At 56.1% G+C, this 5,723-nt stretch overlaps 1 pseudogene; it reads left to right on the forward strand.

The window, feature by feature from the left end:
• Positions 1–3,403: 3,403 nt before the first annotated feature.
• Positions 3,404–5,506, forward strand: LOC129523887 (protein FAM27D1-like; annotated as a pseudogene).
• The last annotated feature ends 217 nt before the right edge of the window (positions 5,507–5,723 follow it).

Consider the following 5,723-nt stretch of genomic DNA (forward strand, 5'->3'; position numbering starts at 1 on the left):
TGTCCGTGGGCCACTGGGACCTCCCACACAAAGCTGAGGAAAAGCCAAGCACACCTAAAAACCTGTGAGACAGGGCCTGTGCCCGAGTCCAAGCCACATTCAGGGATGCCTGCCAGAGGGGCCCAGAGGTTTCCACAAAGTACATCCCACCCCAATCCTGCCAGCGGGTAGGTACCTCTCATGCCAACTCCCCTGCACCCAGCAAAACCCAGTCCTCTCGGTTCCCTGACATTCGTGGCAGCCAAAAGATTCAGTGCTTGAAGGCACTCTCCCCAGGAGCAGAGCAACCAGATGGCCCTCAGGAATGAGAGAGGAAGTACAGGTGGGATGCAACACCGCCTTTCCTAGAAAACAAAGGTCAGCCACGGTCGGGTCACCTCCTGCTCTTCCTGGACCGACTACACAGCCATCACTTTGGACATGGAGACCAAGGGAGCTTCGCTGCCCAAGACAGGTATGGAAGCCCAGAGCTCCAGGATCATCACACCTGCCCAATCATCCAGAAATAGGTTTCGCAGAGGGAAGCAATCATGAAACGGACCCCAAAGAAATTTCTCCCTGATGGACTGGGAAGTGTTCTTTGTTGAAGACGTTGAGCCAGACTAAGAAGGCTCTAGGAATCCCAGAGCCTGGGCAGACAGAGCAAGAGGGAGGACAGAGTAGAGGACAGCACCCAGGCACAAAGCCACCATCATGGGCATCCGGGAAAAAGTGTCAAGCGGGTGACTTGGCCAGGAAGGCCAGCGTTTGGGTGACAGAAATGCTTGCTGCATCCCGTTGCCAGCTTCCTTTTCCGTCGCTGTGTCGAACTGTTCCTGGATTTCTGAATGAGGGCAAAGTGCAAGAGGAGTGAAAACCGTCTTCTTGAAGGTCTGTGGGCACCCTCCTGGGGGTGGACAATGAGCACCTGTGAGGCCTTTGTCCTTGGCTGGGTTGTGGTCGTCTTGATCCTAGCAAACAGGCAGCTGAGGATGGGAAGGGTATTAAAACCCTTGCGAGTCAGGCTGGAGGCTCAGAGCCCCAACAAGTAAGCAGGGCCACAGAGAACTCCTGCTTTGCCAAGCCTCAGAGACTGGATTCTAAGAACCATGGAAATCAATGTGATGAGAGAATCAGCTAGAGCCTCACGGATAGGCATTTGCTGGGCCGACTCACGTTGTGCTCCTGGAAGACAGGCTGTGGCCCCTTTAAACAATGGCGACTGCACAGTGGCAGGGAGAATCGTGTTGCAGCCGCGGCGATGGCGGGATGCAGGTTCCAGTAGGGGGCGGCAGGGGAGAGAGGGCCGCGGGGGTCCCAGGGCCAAATCCCGAGGAGTCCTGTCTTAAAGACTTCCTTGAGCTGACTTCCACCGGTGGAGGGAGAGCTTCAGGGCACCTGCTGGCATCTCAAGACCCCTCTTAAGATCTGATTTGGAACCCCTCCGGGTGAAGAAGGATGGACTCACCACATCTGCTGAGAAAGGAAGGGCCTCGTTGCAGGGCAGAATGATCACATGGGCCTCAAGGTGTGGTGTCAGCAGAAAAATCACTGACCCATGAGCCCTCTGCCTCCCTCCTCCTTTGAAAGAGCAGTTGCCTGCCCCACTTGTAAAAGCTCTGGGGCGCTTGCAAGCTGATACCTCTTTCCAGGACACATGCAAACAGGGACAAGGGCAATTCCAAAGTGGAGTCAATTCCAACATGCGTGGCACTGGCATATCCCAGAGCAGATGGTGTGAATGTGTGTCACCGAAGGCATATGGGGTGATGGCGAAACACAAGATGGTGTTCAGGCATGTGCCAGGTGGAAGGGGGGCACAAGTGACCTTTCCATCAATGCCAAGGAATATCGAAGAACACTTGGATCCAGGAGGCCAAAAGATTCAGGGAGTCAGTCCACCCAGAAGCAGAGGAGGGAATGTTTCTCAATAATGACACTGGAAGTGCAGATGAAATGTGACACTGCCTGTTTTAGACTAGGCTGGTCACAGTGGCCTGCTGCTCATTCTAGGCAATCCACCAACCGATGAGGTGAAACATGGGGACCAAGGTAGCTTGCCTGTCTGAGACACCTATGGAAGTCAAGCTCTCCAGGGTCATCCAACCAGCCCAATCAAGCAGAAACAGGTTGGGAGAGAGAAAAAATCTTGATGTGCATGTCCACCAAGTGTCTCCCTGATGGACTGGGAAGTGATCTTTGTTGAAGACATTCAGCCAGACCTAGATGCATCTAGGCCCCTCAGAAACAGGGGAGACAGAGCAAGAGGGAGGACAGAGCAGGGGCCAGAGCCGAGGTAGGATACAGCACTTTGCCACCTCCACAGGCACAAGGGGAGGGGTGCTGAACCGGTGGCTTGTCCAGAGAGACCAGCGTTCCCGTGACAGGGATTGTTGCCATCTCCCATTCCCAGCTTCCTCTTCAAGACTGTATCGTGGTGTGGCTTCATTTCTCAGAGAAGAGCCATGAAAAGATACAATCATCTTCTTGGACGTGGGTCTGCTCCTCTCCTGCAGGACAGTGAGCTCCTGTGAGGCTTTTGTCCTTGGGTGGAGTGTGGTCATTTTGATCCTAGAAAAGAGGCTGCTCAGGATGGGGATGATAGTTCAATTGTCCCGGACCGACGCGTCTCCTCACGTGGTCGAGGCCTTCACAAACCCAAAGTGGAACGGCCAGGAAAACGACTGACAGCCGGCCACATGAACCAGGCAGAGATGCAGAAAGAGGCTCACCAAAGACCGGCCGACATGCAAGAAATAGCTTTCTGGCTCACAGGCACATACGTCCAAACGCACAAACACACCAGGGCTCTTACACACAAACACACACCCACACACACACCGACAGAGAGAGGGAAAGAAACAGAGTGAGAGACAACGAGAGAGGAGAGAATGGCAGACACACACACATACACACACACACCGTCACATGGCAGTGGCATGGAAATACACCCTCCTCAGCCCGAATGCCACCCCTGAGGCTGGGGGGTTCTGCTCTCGACGAGAACGACCCTCGGGTGACAGAGCAGCCTAAGGGCACGCAGGCAGGCCTGTCCTAGAGATCACGGGGGCACGAATTTGGGGAGACTCACCCGAACACCGTCTGGGCAGGCCTGAGGCTAGGCTGCTGTGCTGCTTCCTACGGACTCCGCCGGGGGTTTCTTCATCCTAGTCGGCCCTTTGCGACTCTTGGCATCCAGAGACGTTCCTGTCGACCCCGTGGAGAGGTCCGGCCGGAGCCTCGGAGCCCCGAAGCCCAAGTACTGCCATGGAGGGCTCCTGCTTTGCCAAGCCTCCTGGACTGGTTTCTAAGACAACCATGGGAATCACTGTGATGGGAGAAGCGGATCGCACCTCGCGCATGCGCATTGACTGGACCTACTAGCGCTCCGCTCCTGGCAGTCAGGCGGAGTCCCCTTGAAACAATGGAAGCTGTGTGGCGTCTGGGGGGCTCCTGCTGCAGCCTCCGTGGCCTCTGGATCCAGGACCCAGTAGGGGGTGGCGTGGGAGAGAGGTCCGCGGGCGACCTAAGGCCAAACCCTCAGGAGTCCCGTCTTCAGGACCTGCTTGAGCCGACTTCCACCAATGGAGGGAGAGCTCGAGGGCACCTGCTGGGGTCTCAGGACTCCTCTTTGAATCACATCTTGGACCCCTCAGGGTGAGAAAGGATGGGATCACCACATCTGCTAAGGCAGGCCGGGCCTCACTGCAACACAGAATGTTCCCAGGAGCCTCAAAGGATGGTGTCAGCTGAAAATTCACTGACCCATGAGCTGTCTGCCTCCCTCCTCCATTGAAAGAGCAGTGGCCTGCCCCGCTTCTAAAAGCCCTGGGGCTTCTGCAAGCTGATACTGCTTTCCAGGACAAGTGCAAACAGGGACAGAGGCGATTCCCAGGTGGAGCCAAGGAGACCACGTGTGGCACTGGTGTATACCAGAGCAGATGGAATGGATGTGTGTCACCGAGGACATATGCGGCGATGGCTAAACAAGCAATGGTGTCCAGGCATGTGCCCGGCTGAAGAGGGGCACAAGTGACCTTTCCACCAATGCCAACAAAAATCAAAGAACACCTGGGATCCAGGAGGGGGCCAAAAGATTCAGGGAGTCAGTCCGCCCAGGAGCAGAGGAGAGGATGTCCCTCAAGAATGAGACAGGAGATGCAGACGACATGCAACACCATGCCTGTCCTAGAAGACAAGGCCAGTCACGGTGGCTTACCGTTGCTTCTAGGCAATCCACCTACACATGAGGTGAAAAATGGAGACCAAGGTAGCTTCCCTGTCTGAGGCACGCATGGAAGCCAAGAGCTCCAGGGACATCAAACCTGCCCAATCAAACAGAAACAGGTTTGGAGAGAGAAACAATCATGACACAGATCTCCAGGAAGTGTCTCCCTGAGAGACTGGGAAGTGATCTTTGTTGAAGACATTCAGCCAGAGTGAGAGGCATCTAGGCGCCTAAGAAACAGGGGAGACAGAGAGAGAGGGAAGGCAGGGCAGAGGCCAGAGTTCAGGGAGGATACAGCATGGTGCCACCTCCACGAACACAAGGGGAGGGGGGCCAGAAGTGTGGCTTGTCCAGAGAGGCCAGCGTTCCAGTGACAGGGATTGTTGCCAACTCCCATTCCCGGATTCCTCTTCAAGACTCTATCGTGATGTGGCTTCATTGCTCAGAAAAGCCGGGAAAAGATACAACCTCATTTCTGACGTGGTTCCACTCCTCTCCTGCAGTACAATGAGCTCCTGTGGGGCTTTTGTCCTTGGCTTCAGTGTGGTCATCTTGATCCTAAAAAAGAGGCCGCTCAGGATGGGGATGAGATTTCAATTGCTCAGGGACCGACGCATCTCCTCACGCGGTCGAAGCCTTCACACAGCCAAAGTTGTACCGGGGCGAAAACGATTGACAGCCGGCCGCAGGACCCAGGCAGAGACGCAGAAAGAGTCTCTCCAAAGACAGGCCGCCATGCGAGAAATCGCTTTGTGGCGCACAGAGCACATTCGTCCAAAGACACACTCGCACACGGGTACACACAGAAACCGACAGAGAGAGGGAAAGAAACACACAGAGAGTGAGTGAGAGACAGAGAGAGAAGAGAGAATGGGACACACACACACACACACACACACACACACACACACACACAGAGTCATACAGCGGTGGCACAGAAACACACACCCCCAGGCAACCCCTGAGGCTGCGGGGTTCTGATCTGGATGAGAACGACCCTCGGCTGAGAGAGCAGCCCAGGGGCACGCAGGCCGACCTGTCCTTGAGATCCCGGGGGCACGACTTTTGGGGAGACTCACCTAAACACCATGCGGGCAGGCCTGAAGCTGGGATGCCTTGCTGCTTCCCCTGGACTCCGCCAGTGGTCTCCTCATCCTGGTCAGCGCTTTGCGACTCCTGGCATCTGGAGACATTCCTGTCGACCCCGTGGAGAGGTCAGGCCGAAACCTCGGAGTCCCGACACCCAAGCGCTGCCAAGGAGGACTCCTGCTTTGCCAAGCCTCAGGGACTGGTTTCTAAGACAACCGTGGGAAGCACTGTGACGGGAGAATCCGCTCGCGCCTCGCGCATGCGCATTGGCTGGGCGGACTAACGCTCTGCTCCTGGCAGTGGGGCTCAGTCCCCTTTAAATAAGGCCGGGGCTGTGCGGCGGCAGAGGGGCTACTCCTGCAGCCTTGGCAGTGGCTGGATCTGGGGTCCTGTTTGGGGCCGCGTGGGAGAGGGGGCCGCAGGTGTC

Source organism: Gorilla gorilla, chromosome 6 (genome assembly GCF_029281585.2).
Source record: "Gorilla gorilla gorilla isolate KB3781 chromosome 6, NHGRI_mGorGor1-v2.1_pri, whole genome shotgun sequence".
In the NCBI taxonomy this organism is placed as follows: Eukaryota; Metazoa; Chordata; class Mammalia; order Primates; family Hominidae; genus Gorilla; species Gorilla gorilla.